Here is a 21,952-nt window from a genome sequence, read left to right on the forward strand (position 1 = left end):
TCAATTAATAGAAGCCATATAGCACCTTATATAGCTCTTAACTCTACAACCTCTTTCTACATCTTCAACTGATAATTGTGTGATCACTACCTGACAACAATGGTTCCTTTAAGCCCTCTGATATCATCTGATTCAAAAATAATGATGAGGGCAAGAATATTCTCACCCAAATTTTCTCTAACATGATGGTACAAATAATAATAATAATAATAATAATCATCTAGTTTATTTAAAAATATTTTTCCCATGTTGAGTTTCCCTCTCACTTATTGATTGTCAACCCATAATAAGATATTTGTACTTTCTTGTCCATTCCATCTACATAAAGAAATTCTCATCATACTCTTCCCTATCTTCTGGTCTGTAAATTACTCCCACTGTCATTATAGCTTTGCTTCCAACTAACTCATATCACACAGATTCTATGCTGGCAGACATAACTTCAGACTCAGCAAGGTTCTCTCAAGTCTTGAGTTAATACAAATGAAGAAGCTCTTTTCATGATCAGGCTGCTTTTGATAAGAAGTACGACCCCACCACTCCTTCTATTTTCCCTATCTTTCCTAATTCATCATCCCCAGTGTCCAGGTGGCACCACATTTCTGGTAGTCCTATTATGTCAGTTCAAATTCAGCCATTTTATTGCCAACACTCCTGAAATTACTGTAGACACAGTCTCAACTGTGTCTACAGTAATTTCAGGTATACCCTGATATACCCCTTGAAGTCATTTAGGCTTGCTTCCCTAGCTTTATATTCCCACTCATTTGAAATGTTTCTACCCTCAGAACATCTTTCCAACATTGCCTGTTGCAGCAACAAGCAAGGATTCCTAAGGTGAATGCAAGCATTACTTTACCCAAATTATCAGATAAACATGGATCAGTATTACCCTTCTCCCCCCCCCCCCAACTAGCAGTTTCCTCAACCCTTAAGGTATCCTCAATATAATAATGGCAAAAATCCTTGCACCACCTTGTTCAATTGAATAGCATCTCTACAATAGATTCCTTCTACCTGTTTCCCCCTTGAATCTTGCAGATTTCCTCAATCTTGAGTTACTCCATAAAGCTTCCAGCATATAATCCCTCCTATTGTGGCTGAGCAGAATTGTAGACACATACACATTCTGACCTAACTCACAGCATTTTTTCAGCATGGTCTTGTATTATTCAAGAAATGGTCAGGTCATGTTCATTTAATATCGTTGTCCCCACATGTCTAATATTGCTCTTTTACTCCTCTAAAATCTGACAATCTTTTGGTAACATCATCAGTTGTTACTGGCGCCTCCGTAGCCAGGTGGGAAGGAGCAGCAGTGCGTAACACACGCTTCTTGATTAGACCGGGGTTCGAGCCCGTCACCACCAAATACAGAGGATGTGGAAAGGTCAGGGAATGACCACCGCATATTCCCGGAGCAATATGGCCTTAGTTGTTAATGCTCCTAAAAACCAAATAACAAACAACAATCAATTGTTACTCCACCCAGCAAACACACCCTGGTTCCTTCTCTGACAATACTGTTGCCCATTTCTCTCACAATAGAGTCTCCCAATAAAACTAGACCACCTTCAACCAGAGCAGTATGCTTTGGCCACTCTTTTCTGGGCCCCAAATCAGGGGGTGCATCTTGTATCTTGTGACTTGGCAAGTCATGAGATACTTGAGTGCCTAACGAGCTCCCAGTTAAATTTGTTTATAGGATAAGCATTCATTTCTCCAGTGACTCAAATTCTTTTTGTCATGCACCAAGTTCTAATTTGAGATCGGTACACTCCTTACAGTGGGTGCAAGAAAAGAATCATTAGCTGAGCTGGGTTTGTCTACTAGACCAATCCTAGAATACATGTCGCAGGCTACAAAAATGAAGAACTCTTGACTTGTACCTGAAATGCTCATGGGCATTTCCATCCTTTCTGTGTGAGTCACAATGTCCTTGGTGGACTTTGTATTGTAAGAGGATTATCTTGTGGCAACCATTATTTAGATAAAATTTGAACTTTAGAAAGATTAGAAAATTTAAATTTAATCTACCGAACAAAAGTTATGAAGTTGCTGCTCAAATATTGATAACAAAGGCTATCTGAATATTAAGCTGTAGCTTTCCAAATAATTTACAAAATTTAAACTTATTACAGAAATTTACCTGTTGACTAAACTTTAACCACTAGTGAAAATTGGGCATCTCCTCCCTCCATTTGTAATGCTGCAGGTCCACTGGGATAAATTTTACCACATCAAAATTAACTAATTAATTCTGTAATTTCTATTCTGTCTACAAAATTGAAGCTCACAATATTTGTCAAGAGATGTGTTTTCTTTGTTTTCCCAACTTCAAATTTTAGAAATATCCGCTGATTATTGTGAAAGCAGCAAAGATGTACGGTCAAGTACAGCCAGTTCTGCTATAACGCGGTACACGTGTTCCTAAAAATCTCTGCGTTATGGTATTTTGCACATTAAAAACAATAGGGCTTATGGGAAAAATGGGGATCGGGCAGAGCACTCAAAAAAAAAAAAAAAAAAAATGTTCAGTCTGGTAAGTAAAACACTAAAAAAAAGTTAGAAACCCAATTAAATTGCTAACACAGGTTTTAATATCTTAATTTTCTAATAAATAAATAAATATAGCACTTTACCTTGACAAGATATGAGGTTTGCTTGATTGAGATTTCTGTTCACTGGCTAGCATTTTCTTTTTTTTTTTTGGATTGTAAAATTTAAAACAGTAAAAAAAGATATACAATCAATAACGAAAAACACTGCACTCACAAATTGCACAAGTTTACAAAGCTTAAAAAATAGAAATGAAGAGAAGATTCTGAAAATTTGTTTTTTATATGATTAAAGATTTCATGGAAGGGGGAATCACATTTCACCATAATAACTTAAAAACCCACAGAATGCAGTAAGATCGATTTTACCACCCATTTATAATTAGACTGCACTAACTGAAAAGCCCAATAAACCAGGAACTGCAAATTGTTTTATGGTAGTGACCTCCAGAAATGTGCTCCTCTGCTCAAGCTATCACGCCTCACGAAGGCGCCTCCGTAGCCAGGTGGGAAGGAGCAGCAGCAGCAGTGCGTAACATACTCTTCTTGATTAGACCGGGGTTCGAGCCCGTCACCACCAAATACGGAGGATGCGGAAAGGTCAGGGAATGACCACCGCATATCCTGGAGCAATATGACCTTAGTTGCTAATGCTCCTAAAAACCAAATAACAAACAAACAACAAACGCCTCACAAAAATTCTGTTCAAACAGAAAAATGCGAGTTTCTGAAAACATGAGTCGGCCTACAATATCATGTGTTATCTTGTGAATACAGCAAATGACAACAGTGTGTCTACGACCAATACAACTACAGTAAATGGGAAATACAGCTCTCACACATTTGATATTTGACATTTTTTAAGCTTCGTCAACTTTTACGTATTGCTGCACAGGTTCAGCTTGGTGCCAGGTTTTGCATTAACCTGGTGTTCCTCACAGACAAAATCACGAGCCAATGTGAAAATCACGTTATACTTGCACTGTTTCCTAATACGTCAGTTGTGTTGGAGCAAATTTGCGTTGCCAAAATGTGTTTTAGCAGAACTGACTGTATGCATATTTAAGCCTTTTCTAATTATGCATGATAAAAATAAGTAGGTGTTGCCTGCACTAATTGAGACATGATACTGCATTTGTTGAATTTCCTGTGTGTGTGTGTGTGTGTGTGTTACTGAGCTTTTATCACATTACCTGCAACTTTGAGTGATGCCGTACTATAGATTCTCATTGTGCAGATATACAGAGAAAAAAAAATGCATCACTTTTTCTTACCATAACCAAAAAATTGCAACAAATTGTTTTTGATAAACAAAGTGACCATACATAATTTCTTCAATGTGTATTGTATTTACATATAAAAATTCCAGGAAATTCATCTATTGGAGGCTACATTGAAAACTAGAAATTGATAACACCACATTGAGTATTTGATTAAAAAAAAAAAAAAAAAAAAAAAAAAAAAGAGAAAAGCAGTTTGCATTATTGTAATTGTTTCTGGGAAACAGTATCCATGCATCACATTTTCTGGATGTATTTCAGATCTAACAAAATTTCAAGAAAATATTTCAGTGGTAGAGTTTCATTGATATGTTTTTTTTTTTTTTTCTTTACAGCAGTTTTGGTTTGATCTAGAATTCTGTTTCATGAGTTTTTTTTATACTCCAGGTTGCTATTGCTTCTGTGTTGCAATTGTGATAAACAATATTGGTACAGCATGTGGTCACCCCAGAGTATAAACAGAAAATTTATTTATATGTGTGGTGTAAAGATTGACTTTATTCAGAGATGTTTTCAATGGCTATTTCCCTGAAGAGGTACTTATTTCTTCTTTGGGCCATACCGTGTTTTTGGACAGATGCCAGATATACGAGGAGCAGTACAAAAGTAGTGCCTCCTATTTTTTTCCTCAGAAAATTTAATTCCTATAACTATGCCTTTTACGTCAATTAGCCCTCGATCATTAATAAACATTGTTAAAGAGTAACAATACAGTGTATCCAGTGCCAAAATTTTTAATAACTAAATATGGAGCTTTCAGGGTGAACGAACCCCTTCTTCAGCAAAAGATGTATACAAAATACTAGCAAAATACAGACATTAGAGATAGAATTAAAATAAAATAAATACCAAGTGAGTTTCACATGCTCTAATGCACACATGGCTGTGTGATTGAACATTATTCACTAGATTGGCATTCATTGTTGGTGCATGGACAAGTGTGGGTTTGCTGCCAGTGCTTGTCGAGTTTCAAGACTGTTGATCCAAGACCATAGCCGCGTATCCTTACAGCGATTCAAGGCTTTTGGACAGCATGATGTGTTCAATGATTCTAGTCAAAGGCGGTGACGGAAGTGTCGGGATTGGTCAATCACTTCACAATCACGTCTAGGATTAAGGTCATGATGTGTTGACCAGAAATATTCTGCAATTGCCGAGTGGTCAGTATCACCAAGGTGAATTGATCTGTCATATTCTGCAATGCGATCTCGAAGGCATCTAGAGCTCTCCCCTATATAGCAACTGTTGCAATCATTGCAAGTTATGTGGTATACTACTCCACTACATAAGAGAGGGGCGATGGAGGTTAACATTTGAAACCAGAGAATGAAACTCCTACCAGGGAGCTGTATGCATTTTATGTTGTACTCATGGAGTATTTTAGAAATCTGGTCCGACGTGCCCAGATAGTAAGGAATATAGGCAGTAGGTATATTGTCATGTCGGGACAACATTCTCAGATGGATCATAAGCTCTCGTGCTTGTAGCAAGCACTTGTCTAACACATGGGTTGGGTACCCACAATTGACTAGGTCAGTTCTTACTCTGGAAATCTCGGTGTGCCTAGCTTCCTCCGAGCTGGTATGGCTCCAAGCTCATCAGCATGTACAGTGCTGTTTAGATGGCAAGGGGTATGGGCTGATCTGTAGTTGGTAAACTTTCTGCACCACATTGGCTTATGGTACACCAAGGTTTCCAGGCATGGGCCACTCATTTCACTAGAACATCTAGGAATGAAAAGGACCCATTCACTTCTAACTCTATAGTGAACTGGATGAACAGTGATTGGGAGTTGAGATACTCTAACAGTGCTGTCTCTGAACCACGTGGGATGATGGTGAAGATATCATTGATATATCTGCACCACATTGTAATTGGTATGGGCGGGCTCAGGAATATCTGTTCCTCCATAGCAATGTCACCTGGTACAGCTAATGGCCTGCTGGACGGGAATGGATGTAAATTGAGAGACAACATCGAAGGACGCCATGATCCTGCTGTCAGGAATCGTGAGTTCTTTAGTTAGGCGAATAAATTCCTTGCTGTTGGTGGTGACTGTATGGACAGTGTTTCCCACTAGAGGTGTAAGGACAATTCATATGTAGGCACGTTGCAGCAGGAAACAATTGGTTGGAGTGGAATGCCTAGCTTGTGAACCTGAAGTAGACCATAAAATTGTGGAAGTTGGCAGCCCGTGGCACGTAAAAGCCACTGAGTCGATGTAGAGATTTTCACAGATTTGAACCATTTGTAGACTAGTTTGTTGACGTTTGACTCTAGACATCCTAGGACTTTGATAGGTGGATCAATTACTAAACATTGGATCCTGCAGTAGGGTGAGGGCTTTCTCCAAATACCGCAACTGGTCTAATATAACAGTGCAGTGTCCCTTTTAAACAATTTAAAGATTTAAATTGTTTAAAAAAACAATTTAAATCTTTAAACTGAAGTGTAAATGAGCAGAAAAGGGCAACTTAGTCATAGTGGCCACCAACAAACCTTTTTTTTTTTTTGCAAGTCATACGACACTCTTGGGAAAAATATGGGGAAGGTAGAGAAAGTGCAGCATGCCACTTGTAAATTTTTACTAACAGCCTAAGTGGATACTCTGCAAAGGCTTTAATATTTGTTTCTAAATGTGTTTCTTGATTTGCTGATTTACATGAGTATATATAAATATATACTTTTTCAGAATGATCCCATACATTCCACAAGAAATGCACTGCATATTGCTGTTGTGCTGGTAGATCAGCTGCAATAAAACAATCACAAAGAAGATAGTCTCCTCTGGTCACTACCGAGTATAAATTAAAATTTTATTGTAACTGACAGTGCAGGAATTGCATACTCAACTCAGTTGTCATGCATCAAATTCTAAGCATATTAGAATCTCCATTGTTAAAAAAGAAGGAAAAATTCCTTACACTTAACAAAATCTCATTCCACAGTCTGATTAACAGTAGACACCAAAGTTTGGTTATTGGTAAACTGTCTTATCACATCATAGTACGCGTTGGACATTGTACACACAGTAGCATGAAGGGAAACAGTTTCAACTAATGTAATAATGTTCTAGTTTAACGTCAGGAGCTAATGGAAGAGTACAGTGCATGCTGTACACTGCCTCTAGCATTGTAATGAAAATAATTCCCTGCTTACGTGTAAATATGGAGAATATCTCATAATTTAATTTGATTGGAGTTTCTGGAGATGGGATAAGAGAAATAGGGTAGTGCCAAACTGTCTCTGCAACCTGTGAGTTGGTCATCCCACAGTAGCAGCAATTTTCTGGATTTATTAGATTATTTTCTATTCTAGAATATTAGATGTAACAAGAGAAAGCAGTACTCTTCTTCTGATTATCAGCAGCAACTCTTCATACATTAAGAATTTCCAGATAAAGGGACCACTTAGAGATAGTGATCATAACATATTAAGGTGAGATTTATTTAAGGATATAACTACTGTCAAGAGTGAAGTGAAAGGATTTTGCTTTTGTAAAGGTGACTGTAATCTTAAGTTTTGGATCATAAACTAGATTTGGACACAATCAGTACCACTCACTTGTACTCTTTAGTTTAACTCTGAAAAGTGCTCATATTGCTTTTCTTATCACTTATAGATATCTTCTTTAAATTGCTTTATTAAAGGTTGCTACTGTTCTACCCAGCTAGTTATTCGATTAACTAAAGACAGCTAATGTATACATACCACACATATTCAAAATCTTTGTTACTTCAATGGCATGGAACATCTAAAATTATTTAAATATATGTTTCCTTTTAGCATTTCTTTCTAGTTTCACCAGACAAATTGCTAACAAGTGTTGAATACTCTCTTTTTATACTTGAGTTTTTAAGCCTACTGTACTAGGCACATTTTGAAGTTTGAAGGAATCCCACATTTTCAGGTTCAGAAGATTTCCAATGTGTCCATCCAGTGCTGGTGAGGGCAACCTTGATTTGATTTAATTTTTTTTTTATTATAATTATCATTATAAAAGGTGTGATGTCACCACAATGAAATATGGCTTGGAATGACTTTGATTACTGCCATCTGAAGCAATTAAAAATAACCTATTTTTCAGTGCCATTCCTACCTCTTCTTTCCCTGCAATTTTACAAACAGTGCCTGCTCTTTGTTCTTCCACAACCATATTTTTTGAGAACCCTGAGAGAGAGAGGGAGAGAGAGAGAGAAGTAGGAGGGAATCACCAAAAAAGAGAAGAATGATGATATCCAGCTCAGGACCCTGGGTATGCCAAGCCCACATTCACCAGATGTGAGCCCCTATGTCTGTACAACTCTGGGGAAAATTGTTATAAGACAAAAGATGCACATAAATATTCTCACACTGTTACCAAAAAATCAGTGTTATTTTTGCTTTTCTTTCCATGCACTGCATGCTGTTGTTATGCTTATTTGTTTGCAAATGTCTGAATACATCACATTTCCTACTACTTCAAATTTAAAAATTACATATACTTATACATATGGTTAATGCCCTTGGTGTTACCATTTTCAGATTTCACAATACAAATATGTGGAAAATCTTGTAGATGTCTTCTGAAAGTTTACATAATTTCTTTCGCATTTTATTGAAAGACATATTACTGGTGTAGTGCACTACGCCAGTAATATGAAATTACTGCACATAGCATGAGTGCTATTATCCCACGTTTTTATTTTGTGATATAGACAACCCCAGCAGACCTGATGGTAAATTCATTAAGGAAAATAAGCACAAAATTTGGAAAAAAAAACCCCAATATTAACATAATTTAATTTTTTTGTAAAAAGATGGAGGAAAAACTAGCATTTTTGCAGAAAGATGGAGAAAGGTCAAATTGATTAAAAAAAAAAAAAAGATGGTTTCTCCATCAAAAATCTGGAGAGTTGGTTAACTATGAAAATAAAATGTATTTCACATTTCTTCTGTGATTAATATAATAAGGAAATTTTAATAAATCATGATAAAGAAAAAGCGAGTTTCTCTCAAAAAATTTCATTTCTGTGCATCTGCTATACTGACTGTTCATTCCTCCAATCAGCACATGGCAACATGCAATGTACGTTATATGGAAAGGCTATATGATACAAAGCAAAAACAGAAATAATTGCCAGATTTCTGTTTTTAATGAAATTTCAATTGGTTCAAAAGATGTTTTTGGGAGAGCTAAATATAAAATTTGCCCAGTGTTTCAGCTACAATACATGGTATATATATGCCCATTGTCTATGTGACATGTGGGGAGGGAAATGGCTATATTTTAATAATTTGAATTTTCATAAAAATCTGCCCACAGAGCAAGTAGAGTTAGTATGTTCAGACTAACAGGGGAAGATAATTAGCACCCGTGTGTGTGTGTATATATATATATATATATATATATATATATGCAAATACTAAGGAAAATGTGGCCATTCGTGCATGGTAAAATGTGAAAGTACAGTAGTGCATGCAGTTGAGAGTTGACAAAATCAATAAATGTGGTGTTCTTATATTCTACATTGTAAACTTAAGCCAGTATTGTGGCAGAAGTGTAACTAAGAATTTTGAGCCTAGGATCAGAAATGCTTGTTTGTTTTTAAATGTAGTTAAATTATCCATAAATTGATACTTTTTATATAAATAAATTTTTAAAATAATTGATTTTAATGATGACTCTTAATATATTTTAAAAAAATTACAGATTCAGTTATTCTAAATCTTTAACTGCATTTAGTGCCTAGGGCTGTACCTAAGTTACATCTGTCTTAAGGAAATTTCTTGCCCCCTTGGATTTCACACAGTGCCCATCAGTGACCAGTATCACCACAGCCAGATGACCCCGCCCTTGGATAGGAAATCAGTCTGAAGATCACTCCTATTTTCTGCTAATTTTTCTGAATTCGCAAAAAAAAACAAAAAAAAAAAAACAATATGTTATCTGTTTGTTTGTAGGCTTTATAGTGCAAGGGCAGCATTTCCCGTAATGTGCCTAACTATTGTAAAGTTCAGTGCTCTTTTTTATCAATATGGATTGCAGTTGAAGTTTAGAGTGCACTATAGATTTGTATCTGTTTGAGGAAAGTAAAGATTTTTGCCATGTGTGGCATAGCTGCATGGAGATGAGCAATACTCTGACTGTTCATTGCTGAGAATGAGGTAAAGAGTTTGTTGCTCACTGTTGTTGTTTGGTTTTTAGGAGCATTAGCAACTAAGGCCATATTGCTCCAGGGATATGCGGTGGTCATTCCCTGACCTTTCTGCATCCTCGATATTTGGTGGTCATGGACTCGAACCCCAGTCTAATCAAGAAGTGTGTGCGCTACGAACTGCTGCTCCTGGCTACAGAGGCGCCACTCACTGTTGTAAATGGAGCAAACAATGAGTATATGCTGGACTGTAAGGTTGGTGTTGCAGTTTATACACTGTGGTGGGTCAGTGCGCAAGCAGATAAAGATGTGTCAGGTGTGTGTGGCGTATCTATAATCAGGCTAATAAGACTTCTTCACGTCGGTTCTCACATATATTGGATTTCCATAGTTTGAGATTTTTTTTAATACTGAGTAGCTTGTTATTGGTTTGATTCTGCCCGATATGTTGCCATTGTTCAAGCCGTTTCTTTATATTGTACTTGTAGTTAGATGCAACTGTAGCAAAGGATTGGTCTATAGGATCAGTAGCAGTTTTGGCAGCTAGGTTGGCCTGTTCATTTCCAGAAATTCCAGCATGACCAAGGATCCAACAAAACAGAACTTGTTTCTTCTGGTTTATATTAGTCAAAGTATTCCAGATCTATCTAAGAAAGGGGTAATCATTCTTTAGATCCTGTTGTATAGCTTGGATAGAACTAATGGAGTCAGTATATATAACATTGTGCAATATGGTTGTTGAGAGTGTGTGTAATTTAAGGGTCTTCTGCAGTATAGCTGCTATGTTCAGTAGGTGGTTTCTTGGACATGGCAATGTATGTTGAAAAATAATGCTGCTGCACCAACATGATTGTCAGTTTTAGAACCATCTGTGTAGATTGGTGTATACTGGCTGTGCTGGGTTCTCAGTGTGGCATTTATTTGCAGTGTGTTCTGTTAGGACAAGGTGTGTTTTCCCCAAACTGTGAATGAAAGGTCACACAGCAGTATATGATACATCCAAGGTGGGATTGTGTGAGAAGCAATAGGCTGTATCTTACTGAGGTCAATTTGCCAGTCAGCCTGCAGTGAGCAAATCCCGGTTGGTGGGTTTATAGATGAATAAGTTCTGTACAGATTTTTCCATTCAGGAGAGAAAAGTCTGTTCCAAGTGGGGTGCAGTGCATGCCCTTTGAGTTTGGCTGCATAATTTAATAAAAGCACTTGTCTGCATAGCTGCAAGGAGGTTTCATGTGCTTCAGCGTATAGGGTCTGAACTGGTGATGTACAGTATGCAACCAGTGCAAGACAAAGAGCACTACGGTGTACAGAATAAGCCAATGTAAAACGCCTGATCTAGCAGAGCTATAAACTACAGAACTGTAGTCGAGACATGACAATATTAATGGTACAGATGTAGTAGTGTAACGGTCAGCTCCCCATGTTGTTCGTGATAGAATTCAAGATGTTTAGCTTTTTAAGGAAAGTGAGGTTTTGGTCAAATATCACACCAAGAAAGTGGACACTAGGGACCACTGGTATGATTTGATTTTCTAGTTGAAGTTCCAGTTGTGGAGTGTATTCCAGTCGTTTTTCGGAGTGAGAGACGAAATCCATAGTTTTTGGACCGTTTAGCTATTTTGTTGATGGCACACTGCAACTGTCTTTCTATCATTCTTCGCATATTAGGCAAATGGCAAGAAATACTGAAGTTATTGGTGTATAGGGTAGTGGATACTTTGTGGTAGGTCATGTGTTATTGAATTCATTATTACATTAAAGAGAGTGGCACCTAGCACTGATCCCCTCCCTGGATAAATTTTGAAGATAAGTGGTTGTGAACTAACTTGAAATTAGCGGTAGCGCATGAAATTTCTAATAAACTGTGGTAGGTGTCCACGTAATTCCAGATTTTATAGGTTTTGCATTATACCGTATCTCCAGGCAGTGTCATAGGCCTTTTCAATGTCAGAGAGAACCATGGCAAGGTGTTCTTTCCATACGAAGGTATCACATATGAATTATTACGGATGCTTATTTTTCTCTTAATCAAGAGTGGATTTAGGTCATTTTCAGCGTGGAAGCCACACTGCACTGGATTTAGGTCATTTTGAGCTGTAAACCAGGATAGCCTGCCACTGATTTTTTCTATGACCTTGCTCATGCAGCTGGTGAGTGCACTAGGTCTATAGGATCTGTTCTAGACTGGAAATGCTAAACATAAGCACGGTGCCATTTGTCATAGAAAAGTACTTTCTTTGAATATTCTGTTGTAGTGGAGTAACTCCTTGAGGGCCAGTTCAGTAAGTTTTGCTATCATAATGTAATTTATTTCATCTGGCCCTGAATCATTTTTTCTATGACCTTGCTCATACAGCTCGTGAGTGCAACAGGTCTGTAGGAGCTATTCCAGATTTTGGAAACATAAAAAGTGCTTTCTTTGAATATTCTGCTGTAGAGAAGTAACGTCTTTAGGGCCGGTTCAGTAAGTTTTGCTATCATAATGTAATGTATTCCATCTGGCCCTGCTGCACTGAGTTTAGTGGATGCTAGAGCATGGTGCAACTCTTGTGAAGGGGAGATTGTATGCAGCATCAAATGCTGATTCAAAATTAAGTGTTTTTTCAGCTTGCACTTTGTCTGCCTGAAAATGTGGGGAGTATGATGTTGTAGCTGAGATTTCCACGATCTACCTAGAGTGCAATCTCATCTGGTTTTGTAATGTCAGAGCCACTGATAGTGAGCATGGGACAATTGACGCTGGCTGTTCTGAATAAATTTGTTGTATTTTGGCCCAAATTGTTTTGGTTTTTGTCAATATTGTAATTGTGGAAGCGAAACATCTCCATGCTTCCATTTTGCTAGGCTGCCTAACATGTTTTGCCTTTGCCCATTTAAAGTGGATGAGGTTTGCTGTTGTTGGAAATTTCTTGAAAATGTTCCACGCCCTGTTCTTCTGATTTTTAGATCCACTACATTCATCTTACTTTTGACTGGGCTGATATTTTTGTGGATTGTTTTGAAATCACTTTGTCCACCACCTGCAGTATTTAGTTAGATATATATTCTACTGCTAGGTTTATAGATGTTTGTTGGAGCTGCTGTTCTTCTAGTTGTTGTTATTTGGTTTTTAGGAGCATTAGCAACTAAGGCCATATTGCTCCTGACCTTTCCACATCCTCCGTATTTGGTGGTGGTCACGGGCTCGAACTCTGGTCTAATCAAGAAGCGCATGCTACGCACTGCTGCTCCTGCCACCTGGATACGGAGGTGCCTGTTCTTCTAGTATTGCTAGCTGCTTGTACGTGTTCCATTCAGCTTTGGAAAAGTTCAATTCGGTAACAAAGGTGGGGGACACTTGTATCAATGTGGCATATCACACGACAATGATCACTGCCCAGTGGATTGCTGCGAACAGACCATCCAAATAGAGGATAGAGAGACATCAATAGCTGAAGTAGACCCTGTAGGAAGATGCGTATAAGCGTGCACTCCATTATTATGAATTATCAGATTATGTTGATCAAGTAATTTTTCGATAGTTTGTCCTCGCTTTGGTTTCCCCATAACGGATGGTGACTGTTGAGGTCTCCTAGGATGCAGTAGGATTTGGGAAGATGTATCACTAATTCTTTTAAGTCGACATAGTTTATATTTTGGTTAGGTGGCAAGTATAATGAAACCATGGTTAAACTGAAGTTAACATTGACTCTTGCAGCAACTGCCTCAAGTTTTTTTTTTAGTGGGATTGGTTTTTAGGTGTCTGAGAGTTGATTCCCAGCACTACCCTTCCTTGTGTAAGATTTTTCGGATTGTGTGCAACACGATCTTGCCGACGTATTATGTATTTCTGAAGGAAAACAATTATATCTGGTATTAGATTGGTTTCCTGTAGACAGAAGGCATTTAGGGTCATATTGTGAAAGGAGATCTCGGATATCAGTCTAATTACTATGATAGCCTCTACAGTTCCATGTAAGGTAAGAATTATTTGGGTTTAGTGTGGCCCTCGATTTGTTTTCAAGGGACTGAAGGTTTACATAGCTCAAGTTTACTTTTCCCCTTCTTTGGGAAATAAGGGTTCCCTGTATACATCTCATCAGTGAACAGTTCTAAAACCTGTTCATCTTGGTTTCAGTCAGGAGTGATAGATACTGTAGTATTCTGCTGTTGAATGGCATCTGGTTGTACTGTAATTGGCATATTTATAGCTTTGCATTGTTTTTTGTTTGGTGTGTTAGTACTGGGGACAGTAGTGACCTTGCCCATTTAGCTAATGATTTGCTTGGTGGTGGTATAGTTACCTCCATTGGGTAGCAATGTGTGTTTCGTGGTTATTTGGGCATAAGTTGGCTTGTTAGTACAGTCAGTCCTCGTATAACATGCATTTACACTACATGAATTTGATCATACACTATTTATAAATAGGAGAATGATGTCACATATAACACGAACTGAATTCGCTTATGCCCCATTCAGCTTTACAAGAAATGACAGTCGAATGTGGCAGAATCGCAACAGCTGAACACAACACTTACTGCATTGTTTACTCAGCTGCTGCATGTGCGCTGCTTTGTTTGTGTGTATCAAAAGTGCCGCCTCACTTGTTCTTTTTATACTATAATTGTGCTTTTTTCACTAAAAATGAGAAAAATACTTGAAAAATGTGTGAAAAGGAATCGTGCTGGTGAAGATACTGCAGGTTCAGAGAGAAAAAGAAAAGTGGCTAAGGCAAAGGAAGCCAACACGAAGTCCCATTCAGTGATCACCTCTTGATGTGATCAGGGAAACGTGGTAAAATGGTAACAGAAATTCTACAAAAAATTTTTGGTTTTTTGTAGTTGTTTAGACTGTCGTGCAGTGGCAGTTTCAACCAGTATATCTCCTAATCTTAAACGATGAAATGACTTGGAAGTACCTATTGTGCTTTCTAGGCATTTCTGCACTAGGAATGGAGAAAGAGAGAGCTTTCCAATTGGTTGTCCTTGAGTTGAATGATCAGAAAAGTTGGAATTCAGATTCTGTCTGCATCAGTCTTTTGACGTTTTACTGCGACAGAACAGGCTCCTCTTGTTGCCTTGTCATGGTTTTATCTGTACACCCAGTTGTTTCCTGGGTTTTAGAAACTGTTTGCTCCATTTTACCTGGAAAGGTTTGTTGTTGTTTGTTTGGTTTTTAGGAGCATTAACAATTAAGGCCATATTGCTCCGGGATATGCGGTGGTCATTCTCTGACCTTTCCACATCTTCCGTATTTGGTGGTGATGGGCTCCAACCCAGGTCTAATCAAGAAGCGTGTGCTATGCACTGCTGCTCCTTCCCACCTGGCTATGGAGGCGCCTGCCTGGAAGGGAGACCTTTCCCCATCCAGGTTACCGGCCCAGCCATGTGGAGTGCCACCTTTGTGATCAAGCGGTAGTGGGTTAGTAATAATATACAAATAAAAAAGAAAGAAGGTTACTTTTCCTTCTGATCAAGTAAAGTGATTTCTTTACTGAGGATTATTTAATGGATTGTTAAGTTTAATGCTGAAAACAAGGAGACTATTTTATTTATTTGAGAGAGAGAGAGTGAGCGCAAATTTACTAGACAATTACAAAATCGCTTGGTGCATTGGGGCCCTCTGTCTCTGTTTATCTGTGCTCAGGTTTCAGACAACACTTGTCCTATGTAATTGAACAGAACAAAAAAAATTAAAGCAATAAACTTTAATACAGTTTAATACATTTCACAGCAACAAGCATAATTTACCTACTGCAGTGTATGACACTACATAAATTAAGAAGAAAATCTGGGATCACTGTTGGGAAAGTGCCAGTTCTGGCACTTTCCCAACAGTGATCTCTCTCACTTCATGCTGGATGTCTCTTGCTACACTAGCATCTTTTAATATGACAGTCATTTGGTTGCATGGCAAATGATAATGCAAAAAGTGAGTAGTTCTTTAAACTAGAGACTAAATAATTTAGTTCAAACATTGATAATGAAACCATTAGTTACCACCAGCACAGTGCCATTTTTGTGGTTTATGAAAAAAAAAAAAAGTGAATTCCAGTAAGAAGTGCTTTGCTTCCCAGCATTCAAACACCTCTAAACACAAAGCAACTGCAACTCAGAAGACTAAGCTACTTACCATGTATTCTGCAGTTTGCAGTCTGTTTTCAGTTTTCATTTGATCCTTTCAGGCTTTAAGATTTTTGTTTTACTGTATTCCTCAGTGGAAACTGGTTATTCAAAACACCTATTTGAAGGTGTTTTGAATTTATTGAGCACTTGGGCATTGGTTACTGTGCCATTGTCATATCTTTGTTTGTTTCAGGATTTATTGGGCGCATCGGCAACTATGACCATAGTGCACCATACATATGGTAACTATGCATGCCATTTCTTCTGAAATAGAGAAAATGGAAAAAAGGAACCAGAAAGTAGTTTTTTTTTTAGCTAACTAAAGGAGGTAATATATTTTAATCATCTTGAGAAAGTTATAAATGCTGGAGACATTTGTTTCATTGTTTAAAAGTGAGGTAAGTGTAGGATCTTTTGTTGTGCCTGAAGTGCAAAGATTCTGGCGTGCTCTTGTATATTTTGTGCATTCAACCAGAATGTGTTTCACTGAGAGCATTGTATTACAGTGATGACATTGAGGGGGTATCTCTCCTCTTAAAAGATAACCATGAGTGATATTTGTGTGACCTATTTGCAGACGAGCCAACATTACTTCCTGATGTCGGACTGAACTAAAGCTGGAAGGCCATCGCTCAAGGTCTGGCTTGATACTTCGAAGCTTATTATTAGGTTGATTTTCCCCATGATAATTGCCATTGGCACATGCATTTTTCCTGGATTATTGGTCAATAGTCTTGATGAGGCACTTTCCACTTGTTCTCAGGTGGTAGGTGAGCTAATTTGGCAGCATTGTCTGCCAGTTCATTTCCAGGAATTGCCATATGTCCTGGGACCCAGCAGAACTGTATGTTTTTTCAAAGTTCTGATAAGGTATGTAAAGAGCTGACTATTCTTTTCACGACTGGGTGGGTGATGTTCATGGTGTTTTTTAGTGCTTGAAGTGCACTTAAAGAATCTGTGAAAATTATGCTGTTGTTAATATCAGAGGACCTGAATTGCTATTAGTTCGGCGGAAAATATACTGAACTCACATTATAACTGATAAGCTAATGTGATGTTTGGAAAAACTGTTGCAATTCCAACGTGGACATCATTCTTTGATCCATCAGCATGTACTATGGAAAAGCTGGGAAACTGGTCCACTACTGCATGGTATAGTTGCAAGAAGTTTTCTCTATGCAATGTAGATTTATTCCATTCATGCAGATGTAAGTCACATGAGGATGGAATGATATTCCAAGGAGCAAGAGAGGATGGGAGGCTATGTGCCACATTGTCTAAGGTTAAATTTAGTTCTTCTAAGAGGTGTTTTATTCTCATACCCAAAGGACGATTAGCATTAAGGCGGTTTTGGTATAACCTGTTGTACTGTGATGTAAAAAAGTATGGGCCAGTTTGGGTATTCTGGCGTAGATCTAATTTTATAGGCATAACGTAGTATCAGTTGTTGTCGCCTTATTGAGAGAGGGGGTTTGTGTGCTTCAGCATATAAGCTATGTGTTGGAGACGTGCGATATGCCCCTGAAGCAATGCGTATTCCACTATGATGGATAGGGTCAAGCCAGCAAAGGGCACTAGGTCTTGCTAGACTGGTGCTCCGTAGTCAAGTTTCGATCTTATTAATGCTCTATATAACCGTAATAAAGTAAGGCGATCAGCTCCCCAATTAGTTGCAGAGAGAACCCGGATGATATTTAGTTTTTGTTGACATGATGTTCTTAGTCTTTCGATATGCTCAAGGAAAGTGAGTTTATGGTCTAAAGTGATTCCTAAGAACCGTATGCTGGGATGAACTGCTATTGGTTGGTGATTCAGTTGTAGCTCCGGATTGGGATGAAGTTTGCATTGGCGGCAAAAATGGATGCAAAATGTTTTTTCCGGACAAAGTTGAAATCCATTAGTCTGAGCCCATGAACAGATCTTAGTTATTGCCCCTTGCAACTATCTCTCAATAGTATTCATGTTTTTCACATGACATCAAATACTAAGGTCGTCTACAAACAGTGCTTTATCAATAGTGTTTGGAATTTGTCCGGCAATAGTGTTTATTGCAATTATAAAAAGTGAAGCACTGAGTACAGAGCCTTGAGGAACTCCTTCTTCTTGTGAAAATACTTGGGACAGTGAGGAACCTGGAATGTATGCTTGCATAGGAAATTCTGTATGAAAATCGGGAGGTGACTCCGAAGTCCATGGCGATGTAATTCACAGAGTATTCCATATTTCCACGTGGAATCATAGGCCTTACTGATATCAAAGCAGACTAACACATGATCTTCCGAACTGAGGAATGCATTCTGAATGGAATTCTCTAGTCTGACTAGTATATCTAGTGTAGATCTGTTTTGTCGAACACTTTTCAAAGTTGATTGAAAAGTGTTCGACACTTTTCAATCTACTACATTCTGCACGGAATTGTGCAGAATGTAGTAGATTGAAATTTTCAAGGTACCAGATCAGTCGGCGGTTCACCATCTTTTCGAGAATTTTGCAAATGCAACTGGTCAAGGCGATTGGTCTATAATGAGTGTGATTTGTAGGGTCTTTACCTGGTTTAGGAAGGCAAGGACCGTAGCATGATGCCATTGATTAGGGAATTTGTCTTCCAGGAAGAGTCTATTGAATAGATGAAGAAGTGACTTAATGATTCGGTACTTAGTTTCCGGAATAATGAATATTATCTGGTCCTACAGCACTGCGTCTAGATTTGGACAAGGCTCTATGTAATTCGTGAATGTAAAAGCTAAGTTGTATTGTTCATCTCCTTTTGAAGAGAAGTTTAACTTTTGTTTTTATAAACTTGTTTTTAATCTTCTGAAGGTCGGTGTATAACTCTATTGCTGATGTTTTTGCAAAGGTTTCACCTAGTATATTGGCAATTCCAGCAGGATCATTTACATTCTGCCCTCTCCATTCCATGATGGGTAGAGGTATCGTTTTATATTTACCACTCATTGCTTTCAAAATTTTATGTGTAGGAGTTGCTTGATTGATAGTCGAAGTGAAGCAGATCCAAGCAGCCCTTTTATTGCAGCATCTAACATATCTCGCTCTTGCTCTAGCGCACTTATATTGAATGAGATTGGTTGTAGTTGGACTCTGGCGAAAAGAATTCCAAGCTTTGCTTTGCTCTTTTTTAGCCACAAGGCATTCATCACTCCACCAGGTTTTTGGATGAATCGGTAATTTTGAAAAGGATTTCGGCACGGTTTTTTCTGCTGCATGTAACATCGTTTTTGTGACATAGTCAACTGCTTCATCAGTTGTGGAATTTTGGATTATTCCGGGATCATTGATTTTTTTGATCATTGATCATTAATTTTTTATAGGACTGCCAATCTGTTTTCTCAGTGAGCCAATGTGGAATTTTAGTAGGATGATGAGAGGGCTTATTAAGGAATTCAATTATTATGGGGAAATGATCGCTATGTAGTGGATCTTTGTTTATCGTCCACTTTAGAGTAGGATATAAGGTTGCTGAACAGATAGACAAGTCTATTGCAGTACTTGTTCCTGAAGGAAGGTGAACAGTCATTTAGAAGAAGGAGGTTGTTATTATCTAGACACTGTTCTATTAGTTTTCCTCTTTGATCGATGTTGTTGTTGTTACTCCATAGAGTGTGATGCCCATTTAAGTCTCCCAGAATGAGGAAAGGTATTGGGAGTTGAGTTATAAGATTGTTGAGATCATTTTGTTGGAAGGTATAGCTTGGTGGGATGTATAAGGAGCAGATTGTGTGTGTGTGTGTGTGTGTGTGTTAAAAAGCAATTAATTGCATCTGGACTTTAACTGGCTGCTGGACATGTTTTATATTTTGACAAGGTGAAATGTGCTGTCAGCTGTTTGAATGAAAAGGGTACACCTTGAAATGTATCACAAAACAACCACTGCTGCTGAGGAAGTCAATCTACAGCAATCTCTCATTCGTTGCACACTTTTCAAAGTGTTATGATATTGTGATTAAAATTAGCTGTGCTCAAGACAGTGAGAGTTATGATGTCAAAAATGTGATAGCATTTTCTGCTAACCAAGAGACTGAGAAAATAACAAATATTTACCAGGGTTATTAAGGACATTCTGCTGAAACTTTCTCAACATTCTCTTGATTTAAATGCAGTATGTTATATATATATATGTTCCAGTCACCTCAGTTGAACTTGAAGATTCTCTCTCTCTCTCTGTTCCAGTCACCTCAGTTGAACTTGAAGATTCTCTCTCTCTCTCTCTCTCTCTCTCTCTCTCATGCCTGCCTATTAAAGAAAACATTTTCTCTGATAAGCAGGCAAAGTTTAAATTTTTGGAACTCTGAAAAAAAATTCTTGAAGAATGCAACAGTATTTTGTATATATGGGGCATCTATAAATGACAGTTGTAGAATAGATGTGCAGACGTTTACCTTTAGCCAGCAGGTAATTGGTTGCTGGAGCAGACTTCCATTTGTTGTGAAAGTTGATAACTTAAATTTTACAATTGTGATATGCACCAGTTGGAAAGATTAACTTAACGTTTCAGTTTGGTTCCTAAGTTTCAGCTAATATGCAGTTAGAGAAGTAGTATTGCATAGTTGTGTTTCATGAAACAAAATCTGCTGTGACAGTGCAATGACAGTTTCAGATTAAATACAAGAGGAATCCACCAAGAAAACTATTGATTCTTCTGCTTTTGTAAAGCAAAAAGTATTGGCAAGGCATCAATGATTTAAGAATAACATGTTGAAATGATGCACAATCAGAAGTTCTATAGAACTCAGTGCATCATTCTTGTGGGCAACTGAAACAACTGTTTGGTTAGAAAGTTGTTCAAAAATTCCTTATAATCCCTGTGCATATTAGGTGTGGATTATGCAACAACTGAAACCACAGACAAAGTGAAACAGTATTACTTTCTGATCATTGTTCCTCGAAAATGGGGCTAACGAGAATGTGATTACGAACAAGTTAGTGTTCACTGGTGAGGAGACATTTCATTTGTTGGGATGAAGGAACTGGCACAATTTACAAATATGGAGGATTGTAAACCCCAATGAGTTAACTGAACATGAAATGAACAGATCCAAGGTTTGTTCTTTCCATGTTCTGTCTTTGCAGTAATATTGGAAAGAAAAGTTTGCAGGTGTTTTTTTTTTTTTGCAGAAATGACAATAATAGGAACTTTTTCAACATGCTACCACACTTCCATAATAAAGTGAAAGTGTACCTTGAACTTCTTCCTAAAATAATGGATCGGACATGAAGGTCCTATGAAGTAGCTCTCACCAAAATTGCCAGATCTCATTGAATGAATTTTTTTCCCTTCCTAGGAGTTTGTTAAAGATAATTTTTATGTCCTTCTGTTGTCAAATGCTAGAAGAGTTAAAGATGTTGCTAAGACAACCTTCAAAAATTGACCATGCTATTCTCCAAAAAAAAAAAGCATGTTAGGCAGATGAATATTGGTTTGACATTGCTTACGGCACTTATGCTGGAATTTCATTAATTTTCTACAATTTTTGAGTTATTCTTTTAGATCACCAATCTTACAGGGGTTGCATGTTTGTTTGTTATTTGGTTTTTAGGAGCATTAGCAACTAAGGCCATATTGCTCTGGGAATATGCAGTGGTCATTCCCTGACCTTTCTGCATCCTCTGTGTTTGGTGGTGACAGGCTCGAACCCCGGTCTAATCAAGAAGCGTGTGCTACTCACTGCTGCTCCTTCCCACCTTGCTACGGAGGTGGGGGGGGAGAGCATGATCCCTTGTGGGAGACGTGTGGAAAATCTGGCTGCATTAATAATTCAATAAGTTTGTGGTCATAGTGAACTTGTAATACTAGCCTTGGCTTTATAAAGAAAAATGTAATTTATTTTTTATGGTTATTCTTAACTCAACCTTAA

The sequence above is a fragment of the Mastigoproctus giganteus genome, chromosome 9 (genome assembly GCF_048544385.1).
Source record: "Mastigoproctus giganteus isolate SK-2022 chromosome 9, ASM4854438v1, whole genome shotgun sequence".
NCBI lineage: Eukaryota > Metazoa > Arthropoda > Arachnida > Uropygi > Thelyphonidae > Mastigoproctus > Mastigoproctus giganteus.